The sequence below is a fragment of the Miscanthus floridulus genome, chromosome 5 (assembly GCF_019320115.1).
Source record: "Miscanthus floridulus cultivar M001 chromosome 5, ASM1932011v1, whole genome shotgun sequence".
Taxonomy (NCBI): Eukaryota; Viridiplantae; Streptophyta; class Magnoliopsida; order Poales; family Poaceae; genus Miscanthus; species Miscanthus floridulus.
The window spans coordinates 78,198,073-78,210,996 of NC_089584.1; positions in this window are offsets into that span (position 1 = coordinate 78,198,073).

A 12,924-nucleotide genomic window follows, 5' to 3' on the forward strand; every position below is an offset into this window, starting at 1 on the left:
GTGCCACCGCTCGTGCCCATCGAGGGTAGCGAGGCACGTTCCACCCCTCCTTCCGAGCGAAAAGGAAGCGCGAGGGTCGCATAAAAAGTCAGGGGAACCCCTGACGGCCTTCTCGCCCTATGCAGAGGCTAAGGGGCTCCTCCTGCAAGTATGCCGAGACCTCACGACCCGGGCTCGCGCCCAAAGGGGCCTCGGCAAACAAACCCTCACGCGCGAGGGGCGTATAAAAAGTCAGGAGAACTCCCGACGGCCCTCTCACGCAGAGGCTAGGGGCTCTTCCTGCAACCTTGCCGAGACCAGAATGGGCTCGGCAAACTAACCCTCCGTCCGAATGAAAAGGACACGTGAAGACCAGATGAAAGGGCCAGAACACCCAAGACAAAGACAAACGGTCCAAAACCGCGCTAGAGGTTTCGCTACAAACACGATAAAAGGGCGCCGAGCCCGTTACGGTCCAGGGGTTCGAAGGCTGGGCCTCCAAAAGGTTTCGACAGCCGCCCCAGGGCAACAGAGTCAGGGACGACATTGGGGCGAGCCTACGAATGGCCCAGACCCGAGCGAACGGTCGCTCAGGGCGTCCTAAGTCAGTGTCCGAGACCGGCGGGGAAGTATCCGAATGGGATCCCACCGTAGGGAGGCACCGAGCCACCGAGGCCCGCGAACGGCCTCGGCACCCACTAGAGAAACCCCCTGGTACTCTTGGAGTGCGTCCCTGGACCACTAGCCGTCCCCCAGCGAACGGGGCTCGGGCCTCCACTCGGACTACCCGCTAATAGCTCACCGAAAGTGTCCACGCTCGTGCCCATCGAGGGTAGCATGGCACGTTTCACCCCTCCTTCCGAGCGAAAGGAAGCATGAGGATCATACCCAAAGTCAGGGGGCCCCTAGCGAACCTCTTGCTCCGCGCAGAGGCTAGAGGCCTTTTTTCCCTGCAGCCTCGCCGACACCCCCGCAACCCGAACTTGCGCTTGGGGGCTTGGCAAATGCAATAAGAACTACTCGTTCAGACACAGAAATGAAGAAAGCCCCTGGAGGAGTAACTCCACTCCCCCAGGGGCTCGGGGGCTACACCCGGCGGGTGCGCTCGCGCGCACCCACCAGAACCTCAAAAAACAAACCCCAATTCCTACGGGGCAGGTATGAACCAAGCCTTGGCAAACCCTCTGGGGGAGTACAAGCCTCGGCAAACCCTCAGGGGGAGTGCACGCACTCCCCCCGAGGCTCGGGGGCTACTGTCGGGTACCTTAGAATGGGGTACCCTAAGCAAAACGTCAAATGGGTTGCCCAAGTCCCATCTAAAAAATAATAATGATGATAAAAGCAAAAGGATAAGTCGTGGGCCCCTCCCCGTCGTGACCAGGCCCACTGGGTCCTCCTCCTCCTCGCCTCGAGCCCCTGAGAAGGAGGTCTCGACGGCCTGGCGAGGCTCCCCAGGGAGGCCTCGGTAGGAAACGCCGTCTCCGCCTCGCCCGAGGCTCTCCACAGAAGGCCTCAGCAGGAGGCGCATTCTCCGTACCACGCGAGGCCTCTCGCGCGGAGCCTCAGCAAGGAGCCTGATCTCCGTCTCACGTGAGGCCCCATTCTCCGTGTCGCTCGAGGCCGGCTCGCCCGTGGTCCGTCGCCCCCCGCCTCGGCCGACCCTCCCGACAGCCGGTCATGTCCCATTAATGCTTTCAACCACTCCCGTGATCTCAGCCGGACAGCGGCTCAACGTCACAGAAAGACCGACATGACCCGAAGTCGCATCAGCACCATACCGGCCAGGACAGGGCACGGTGGGGATTACCGGCCACTGTGTCCAAACACTGTGACCACGATCAGCCGCCATCAGCGCCTGGGACAGGATGTGGCGGGGGTTACTGGCCACTGTGTCCTACCACTGTGTCCACGATCAGCCGCCCGCTCAAGGCCTCGGCGCTGTACACCAAGGCCTCGGCACTGTACATCAGGGCCTCGGCAATGTTGGGGTCCGCGCCTGCCGAGACCCCCCCACCGCAGTACCAGCCTCGGCCCCGACCAAGTTTCGGCCTCGCGCATAGTCCATCCACAACGGCTTATGGTCGCCGCCACGTCCACTCCGAGGCATTCCTGGGGCTTCCACAGACGCACAGGACAGGAGAAGGACCGACGCGACCCGAGGTCGCATCAGCACCATACCGGCCAGGACAGGGCACGGCGGGGATTACCGGCCACTGTGTCCAAACACTGTGACCACGATCAGCCGCCGTCAGCGCCTGGGACAGGATGTGGCGGGGGTTACTGGCCACTGTGTCCTACCACTGTGTCTACGATCAGCCGCCCGCTCAAGGCCTCGGCGCTGTACACCAAGGCCTCGGCACTGTACATCAGGGCCTCGGCAATGTTGGGGTCCGCGCCCGCCGAGACCCCCCCACCGCAGTACCAGCCTCGGCCCCGACCAAGTTTCGGCCTCGTGCATAGTCTGTCCACAGCGGCTTATGGTCGCCGCCACGTCCACTCCGAGGCATTCCTGGGGCTTCCACGACGCACAGGACCTGATGGGACGACCACTGCCGCCCCAGTACTCCAAGGATGGGCCGCTCCGACGACCACGCCGCCACAGGAACAGGCCACAGGGCTTGGACATGCCGTCCCTGTCGGCACGACGCCGCATAGTAATACATGTACTGCCCTTGTCCCCCCTTCAACTATAAAAGGAGAGGACTTGGGCCACTTAGGGGGGACGCCCGGAGAACACACACACGCACACCTTCCAGCCGCTTGAGAGCAACGTCTCAGACGGCTCCACGACACCCTGCCGAGACCTGGGACAAGTTCCCTCTCTCTCTTAGCTTGTAACCCCCTACTACAAGCACTTCGGTGCTAAGGAATACAAGTTCTATCCCTCAGACTAGACGTAGGGCGCCGATTGCCTGAACCAGTATAAATCCTTGTGTCTCTTTGCATCACCATCCGGAATCGGGAGCACGCAGAACAAATTCACTAGTCGGTTGAGGACCCCCGGTCCGAAACACCGACAAATATATAACAAACAAACAATTAATTAACAAACCAATCTCTTAAGTATATGCATGTAGCGCAGAAGCACAGCGACAGCGTACGGCGAACGTACAGAAGAAGCTTTATGGCCATCCCAGCGGAGCTTAGCGCAAGACGGCACGCACGAGGCCGGCAAGTGCACGCGCACGCGTCCCCGATGACCAGTCCAGTCCTCGGATCCGACCAGTCGGCCGGTCACGTCGGTCGCTGGATCGGTCTATTCGTCCTGCCCGAGCGACGAGTAGGAGTACGCGTGTACCATCGTCGGAACCCTCTGGATCGCATCACCTAAAAAACAGTTCTTACCAACGGAATAAGGCCATGTTTAGTTCCTAAAATTTTTTACCTAGAATATTACATCAAATCTTACGGTACATGCATGAAGTATTAAATATAGATAAAAAAATTAATTGCACAGTTTGGTTGGAAATCACGAGACGAATGTTTTAAGCCTAATTAGGCCATAATTAGCCATAAGTGCTACAGTAACCAACATGCGCTAATGATGGATTAATTAGGCTTAATAAATTCGTCTCGCAGTTTCTAGGTGAGCTATGTAATTAGTTTTTTTATTAGTATCCGAAAACCCCTTTCGACATCCCCGAAACATCTGATGTGACATCCAAAAATTTTCATTTCGCGAACTAAACATACCCTAAATTTTTTTAGAGACTGCTGGTGATGAAGCTGTTCTTACAGTAGCGTGCTCGGAAGCCCAGAGACCAGCCGTCCCTAAAAATAGAACAACAGGGGCGGCTGGTCATACGAGCCGCCCCTACAAATAGGAGGTATTTATACGTGGGTATTTGTAGGGGCGACTCAATCACCAGCCTAGCAAACTGCAACACTTTCTTTCTCCTCGGGTCACTCACTCCAACCCGTGAAAGAAAGGTGGGGAGGTCTTGGACACCTTCCAAAAATTACTCTACTAAGGGAGAATGTTTTGGTTTTAAATTCTTTGGTGGAGAGGTTGTAGACGGTAAGAAAATACTATTCCACTTATGAAGCAAATTAGACCCAAGTTTTGAATGTACTAGGGTAAATTAGGGAGAGGAATAAGATCATACCCTTATTTGGTCCATATTTCTTGATTTTAGTGAACAATTAGTTAGTTTTATGGATGTTTCATGTGCATGTAGATCTAGATCTAGGGTTTGATTTTTTATTAATTTGGGTTTTATAAATTTGTGTTTGATAAAAATTGGACTAGGATTTGCACGAAAGATATTAGGTAAAATATAATTGTTGCTAATTGTTGTCTTTAAAATTGTTTATTGTAATCAATAAATATGTATTTTAATTATTTATGGATAAATAGACCATTAACAATTTTTCTTCTACCATAGTGTGTTTGTATACTTCATGTAATTATATTTGATTTATATTCATATATATACCTGAAGTATATACAATTATTCTTAAGTAATTATTAATTTGATTCATTTATATATATATTTGAATAAGTAGTCATTTAATGTTTGTTTTGTTGTTGTTGTAAAAGATGTAGTATAGGAACTCTAGGATGTATGGTTTGTTAAGGTTCAAGACAGGTTTTCGTGAAGAGCTGAATAAATTTATTGAAGCCGTAAAGAAGCATGCAACGACATTGACAGAGAATAAGGATACAATTATTTGTCCATGTAAAGATTATAAGAACCTATGACATAGATAGATGTGACTATTATCAGATCACATCTGATTATGCGAGGATTTATTGAGGACTACATAGTATGGAATCATCATGGTGAAACGGTTATTGTTAACGATGAGGATGAGGAGGAATACGATGACGAAACTCTAGAATCCCTATCCTAATATTCAGTAGAGCTTGATGCACGAATGGATTCGGAGTTTGACAATGAATAAGATGGTGATGTTGGTGGTTGGGATGGTAATGATGAAGGTGGTGCCAATAATGATGGTGGAGCACGTGTCAGGGATGAAGATGATTTGGAGGACATGATTCGAGCCCTTGGACCAGAGATTTTACTAAATAGCTCCAAAAGTCTAGAAAATTTAGAAAGAGTAACAAAAGCATCGAAGAAGACTGTGTATGGTGTTGAAAAGGGTTGTTCAACACATTGGACATTGCTACGTTTTGTGCTTGAGCTACTCATCTTGAAGGCTAAGTACGGCTGGTCAGACTGTAGTTTCAATGATCTATTGTATCTCCTGGCATGGGTGCTGCTACAACCAAACTCAGTCCCACCAACACATACCAAGCAAAGAAGGTCATAAGTCCATTGACAATAGGGGTTGAAAAAATCCATGCATGCCCCAACCACTGTAAACTTTTTCGTGGCGAAACATTCAAGTCACTAGATAAATATCCCTAGTGTGGGGCCAGCCGGTACAAGAACAATGACCTTTACGGTGGGGACGAAGCCTCCATGGGGAAAAAGAGGAATAAGAAGGGTACAAAAAAGGTGGTACAAGAATATCAGCCCCAAGAGAACACTCCATTAGGCAACGATGCAAAGTAGAGAAGAATTCCTGCCTTGGTAATGTGGTACCTGCCAGTGACCGATCGCTTAAAACGTATCTTCCTAAACCCTAAAGAAGCCACACTCATGACATGGTGGGATGATGAGCGCAAGGTGGATAATGATAAGATTGCATACCCAGCTGATTGTAGTCAGTGGCAAATGTTTGATGAGAAGCACAAAGAATTCAGCGATAATCCAAGGAATGTATGTTTTGGCTTGAGCACCAATGGAATGAATCCCATCAATGAGAGGATGAGCGACCATAGCACTTGATCAGTGATCTTGACCATGTACAACATCCCAACATGGTTGTGTTAGAAGAGAAAATACCTTCTTCTCACTATTCTTATTTCTGGCTCTAAACAAACAAGCATTGATATAGACGTGTTACTCGAGCCTTTATTGCAAGAAATGGAGAGGCTATGGAGGCAAGGGGAGCTGATGTACAATGCATTTCGAAAGGAGGACTTTATATGTAGAGCAATAATATTTGTTACTACCAATGATTATCCCACGTTGTTTGCTTTGTCTGGACAAATCAAAGGGAATACAAAATGCTTGGTTTGCTTGGATGGTACTACATGGGTATACCTAGATGCATCCAAGAAGATAGTTTACCTAAGGACCCAATGCTTTTTAAAGACAAGTTACAAGTACCACAATAAATTATTCTTTAGATTTTATAACAACACCCCGGAGATTGAACCCCCTCCGGAGAGACATCATAACGGAGAACACGTGTACAGAATGGTGAAAAACATACGCGTCGTCTATGGAAAAGAAGAATCCAGATGGGACGAACAGAGATAGAAGCACACCTCCTGTCAAAGGCATACCTTTCAAGAAACAATCGATCTTCTTTTAGTATCTGCCTTATTGACGAGACTTGGAGGTCCCTCATGTCATTGATGCTATGCATGTGTAGAAAAATATCTTTAAGAGTCTCATTGCTATTTTGATGGACACAGGCAAGTCAAAGGATGATCTAAAAGCACGAAAAGACATGGTGCATCTAAATGTGATGCCACAGCTTCACTCGATACCTAAGGCTAATGGAAAATACACTCTACCCACGATGTGCTTCAACCTAACACCAGATGAGAAGAGAGCTATATGCACTTTCCTAAGGAGGGTCAAAGTCCCGACTAGGTTTTCAGCAAATGTGAAGAAGCTAGTGTCGATGAAGGACTTGTCAATAACACACTGCAAGGCTCATGATTGTCATGTGATGCTGATAGTGTTTCTACCTATTGCAATTAGGGCTATAAAGCTAGAGTTCTTGAAAATGGCCATCACCCGCATGTGCTACTTCTTTTCGAAGATCTCATAGAAGATGATTGGCAAGCAAGAGCTGAGTGACCTACATGAATTTGTGGTGGAGACACAAAATCAACTAGAGATGTGTTTACCTCCTGCTTTTTTTATATAATGTCATATCTCATAATTCACATGGTTCATCAAATACAGGCACTGGGCCCTTGCTACTTGCATGAAATATGGTCCTACGAGCGGTTCATGTCGGTTCTAAGTCGATACGTGCATAATCGAGCATATCCAAAGGGCTATATGATAGAGGGTTACAATACTGAAGAAGTCATCGAGTGCTGTCAATAGTACCTAAAAGTATAGAAAGGGATTGGTAAACCCGATTCTCGTCACAAGGGTAGCCTGGTTGGGAAGGGCACCAGTGATAGAAAAGTGTTCATCGACCATGATTACAAAGAGGTGAGTCGGATACATTACAGTGTCTTGTAGAGTACACAACTGATGCAACCATACATTGATAAACACTTGGCTATTATTATGGTGGAGAGAAATGGCCGTTCAGATGATTGGGTCATAAAACAACACAAGCAATGACTAACTACATGGTTGAAGGACCAAAACATAATGACTAAAGAAACCATAGACTCTATTATCATTAGTAGGTTGGCAAAGAAGCCATCGAGACAAGTGATATCTTGGAATGCTTATGACATCAATGAGTATACGTACTATACCCACACAAAGGATAGTAAATATGTGAACTAAAACAGCGGCATTTGAATAGATGCTCTCGATGGATTGGGGCGAAAGATCCAATACTTTGGCATCATTAAAGAGATATGGGAACTTGACTATGGAAGGGATATAACAGTGGCCCTGTTTCGATGCCGCTGGATCAAACAACACCAACTGAACGAGATCAGATTGAGAGTCCTAGACCTCAAGAATCTAGGCTACCAAGATGACCCTTGGGTGCTCGCTTCATATGTCACACAAGTTTTCTATATGTCTAACCCACAAAGTTAGCTCCCCCAAAGAAGAAGACAAAGCACGTGGTTGCCTCTGGGAAACAGCACATTATTGGAGTTGATGGCGTGGATGATGTTGAAGCTTACAATAACTACGATGAGATGCCACTATTCACATACTTTCCTAAGAAGATCAGTGTTGTAGAAAAGAATCTACCCAAATACATATTGCAATGGGAACGAAAAGATATCAAGAGGAAAGTCGTTACAGCGGGCTAGCTAGTTGTTAAACGTGGAGTGTTTGTGTTAGTGTGAGTTTGTAAGACTTCATTTATGCATGCGTGTGAGACTATATATTTATATATGTGCGTAAGATTATATATTTTTGTATGTGTGTGAGACTACATTTATGCATGTGTGTGAGACTACCTTTTGTAACATCCAGATGAATCTATTTCAACATCCACTCTATTACTACTAAAACTTTATAAAATCACTTAACACTGTTCAAATTTTGTCAAATAAAAAGATAACCAAAATAAAAATTGTAGATAGTGATGTGTTCAACAACTTTTATATTCATCACCTTTACAGCTGAAATCATGTATTAGTTAAAAATCAGGTTTGAAGCTGTCATTTTCTGAAATTCAAATTTTGAATTGTTCAAAATTAGTGACAAAGATAGATGAATAGACTAAAATGATAGAGCATGATTTTAGAAAATTTTAGAAAAAAAACTATCACATTTAGAGTTAGTATGAGAGAGAAAAACTAGTTACAAGTTTCAGCCACAGATTAAAAAGAGAAATCACACTTGTTCATCATTGATCATCATGAGCAGTTATGATTTTTATTTTTAATCTTTTAGGTAAATTTTGTAACTAGTCTTTTTCCCTCATACTAACTCCAAATGCGATGATTTTTTCCGAAAATTTTCTAAAATTATGCCCTATCAAGTTACCGTGTTGATTTAGTCATTCTTTTCATTTGACAAAGCTTGAGCACTTCAAATTTTCAAATTTTAAAAAATGACAAGTTCAAACGAGATTTTCAACCATTAAATGATTTTAGCTGAAAAAGTAATGAATACTAAAATTGTATAATTCATCAAGATCTACAACTTTTATTTTGATCATTTCTTCATCTGACAAAGTTATAGTAAACATTGGTCACAAATCAATATGTTTCTCGTATAGTTCATGGAACTATGAGTCATATGTGAATTTATGAATAATGTCTACTAATACTTTGTCACATGAAGAAGTGACCAAAATAAAAGTTGTAGATAGTGATGAGTTCAACAACTTTTATGTTCACGACTTTTATTGTTGAAATCATTTAAGGTTTGAAAATCTTGTTTGAAGTTGCCATTTATTGAAATTCAAAATTTCAACTATTCAAATTTGATAAAATGAAAATATGATCAAAATAAAAGTTGTACATATTGATGAGTTCTACAACTTTGGTATTCATAAGTTTTTCAGCTGAAATCATTTACTCTTTCAAAATATTGTTTCAGGTTGAAATTATTTAAATTGCAAATTTTAAATCGTTCAAATAAAGTCACATGACAAGATGACCAATATAAAAGTTGTACATATTGATGAGTTATACAACTTTTATGTTTACAACATTTTCATTTTATTTCATTTAATGTTATAAAATTATAGTCAAAGTTTTAAAATTCAAATTTTATTTTTTTGTTTTTTTGTTTTCTATATTGTTTTGACTATAATTGTTTTTATATATATTTCTGCATATATAGAATAATATAAAATATTATATTTGTGCGTATATACAATTGTTTTTATATTACTTTGTGTTTTTGTGATATAAAAAATACAGAATTAATAATTTAATAAAATAGAAAAATTTGTAAGGGCGGCTGGATCAGGAACCGCCCCTACAAATGCATTTGTAGGGGTGGCTGGATCAGGAACCACCCCAACAAATCATTTGTAGGGGCGACTGGATCAGGAACCACCCCCACAAATCGTCCTGGGTATAAATACAAGAGCACACGGGTAAAAATGTATTGGGCGCTCTGATCTTTCTTCCAACGCCGTTAGGCTACCCATCTCCACGTCGCTCTCTTCTTCCCCGCCGCCGCCTCCTCCTGAACCTCTCCCAATGCCCACGCCCCCTCTCTACACCCCTGGACCTCTCTCTCGATGCCTCGCCCCCTCTCCGCACCCGCACGCCCCATCTCCACGACGCTAGGGTATTAGAGCCCCCGGTCGCCGCCTCCTCCCCATCTCCGTGCTGTCCACATCCACGACCTTGTTTCCGACCTTGAGGTGCCACGGGCCTGCTCTCCACCCTCCTATGGCCTAGGTGCGTCGGTGTCCATGCTCCCTCCCGCGGTGAGCAGCCACGGTGCTCGAGCTCTCTGGCGTCCGCACTCCTTCCCTAGCGTCCACACCTCCAATGGCGGGCGGCCCGACTGCCCGTGCTCTCCGACGTCTGCACACCTCCACCGATGTCCGCGCTCCTTCATAGCTTCCCCTACACCTGACAGGTAATTCAGATCCACCTTGTGTTAATTTGGCTTTTGTGTTAATCAACCTTATTGGCTTTGTGATAGTTTATTTATTTACTTAAAAGCAAATTCCAAGTATAAATAAATGGGATTAATGTGCAGCGGATTTATTAAAACTTAGTGTTGACTGTTAAGTGTTAACATGGTGTGTGTGCACCATTGCATGTGATTGGTTATATATTGTTGCTTCCTATTTCGCTAAACATCACGTATCCTAGAATCTAGAAGTATTGAGTCGGGTTTTGGTGGGGTTTTTCATTGGGTGGTGGCCATGTGTGGATGGTGCTTCCGTGTACTGTTGAATCTAGTTTATGTACAAATTGGGGACAATTAGGTGGCTACCACCTTTGCATCCCATTCACTGAACAGCTTGCTATCTGCTAGTTCATGGATTTTGTAGCCAGACCTTTGCTTATGTGCTTTGGTTATGGTCATGGTCTGAATTCTGGTGTCTCTGATGGAGGATCATTCATTCTTATGGTCTAGTATCTATATCATAGTACTTTCTGTGATTTCTGTACTTTCTAGATTTGGAGTTGTACATATTATTAGTGGGTCAGAGGAAGTATGTTTTAGTGCTCTCAGATTTCCTTACTAGTCTTATGTCACTAAGTTTTGATACGTCAATATAACCTTTAAGAATATGCCTGCTTGTCCCCCCATGTTTTCAAGCTAACTGCAACTTCCTTTTTTTTGGATTAGTGGTACTTTGATCTCATACAGATTATGCAGCATAAGGTTATTTGTAGCTAAATGCATGTGCACTGGGGTATTTTATTATACAGGAAGTTGAAATGCCTTGTTATCTGTGGCGCCTTACATTAGAAATTTGTAGCTAAATGCATGTGCACTGGGGTATTTTATTATACAGGTAGCTGGTATATTGTTACTTTATAGTAGTTAACTGTTAGAGTTTTAGTTTCTTAATATTGTTGTATTTGTTTTCTTTTGGGTAGTGCAGCAGCATGTGTTAAGTTTTGTTATACTACTATCCTACTACTCCTCTACTACTCTCAACTGCACTACTAAGTGGCTCTGCTCATGTACTACTCCTGCTATACTACTATTATACTACTACTCAACTACTCTCTACTACTCTACTTGCTACTGATAGCTACTCCTACTACTACTAGCTGGCTGCTACTCTACTCTCTTCCCTAGCTACTCTAATTGTGTCTCCAACTCCAATCGACACTTAGAACTAGTTATCCTTAACCTTGTCATCCATCCTTTGAAACCAAAATGATTTCCATCATAGGGGCATGACACCCATGATTGCCTAATCAATCTCCATTACCATGACCTAACTTAATTGCCTCTACAAAACACACATTATTCATAGTAATCTTGTATTGTCATTAATCATCGAAACCCAACTTGGGGCCTAGATGCTTTCAATCTCCCCCTTTTTGGTGATTGATGACAATACCACCTCGAGTATGTGAAAGAGTTGAGTTTTTTAACATGCTTGGATCATATAAGCTTTTGTCAATAAGAACAAAAAAGTTAGGCAAGCTTATATGACCCAAGCCAACATAATGTACTCAAAGGATTTGAAATAAGCATGAGTATAATGCATAAAGCTCATTTGCATCGGAGTATAAACACAGAAGCAAGGCAAATGAGCATAACAAGTGATATGACATATAAATAGTTATGAAGTAGAGAGTACACATGTCATATATCATAATCACGTAGATATCACTATCACATAGATATAGTTTAATGCATGAAGGTAAACACACGAATACATAATAGTAATAGTGTATCACACAAATAAAACTCCAAATGTATATAATAGACTAATAGCTAACTAGGCTCCCCCTAAATGTCGCTCCCCCAAGTCTACATACTCAAACCCTCTCCCCCTTTGGCGTCAAACACCAAAACCTAAGGGTCGGTCGGTAGGGCTGCAGCGGATGAGCCAGGCACTAAGGTACGAGGAGCAAGCTGGAACTGGGCACCATCATCATCTGACCCTGAGCTTTGTTCTGACTGGCCCTCTGTGGCTGGAAGCATCGCTGAAGCGGTTTGGGTCTGAGCTGGGGCAGGTGCAGCCTGTGATTATGCTGGTATGTCTATCGTAGGATCTGAAGATGCGATAGAAGAAGGGAGCCTCTGAGTAGTCACAGTGATAGGAGCTACTATAGAAGGACCTGGGGCATGCATATGTGGTGGTGTAGGCATCCCTGTCAACTCGCTAAAAGATACTCCAAGACTCCTAGAGACTGATGTATCAGGCACAAATAGTGAGGGTGACTAATCTGGTGTGAAGCCCGTCTAAAGTGGTGTGAACTGCGGGGCTACCACTGGCGAGGATAACCACTTGGACACCTATACTGTGGGAGAAGCAAATGGAGCTAGAGGCTGTCCCTGACTCTGAAGCCCACTGGGCTGTACTGCTGAAGTCGTCATAGTGGTAGTAGGCTAAAGATGGCAACAGGTATAAAATATCCGCATGCCCACGGGTAAGAGACCTGCTGGGCAAGGATACAGGTGTATGAGTCTACCCGTGGGCATGGATACGGGTACGTCCCCAAACCCGACGGATATCAGCTGATGGGCGAGAAAATATGCTACCCGCACTCACAAATCGGCCAAACCCATTACCCCCAACGCTAGCAACCAACAGCCCACATTCTTGTTC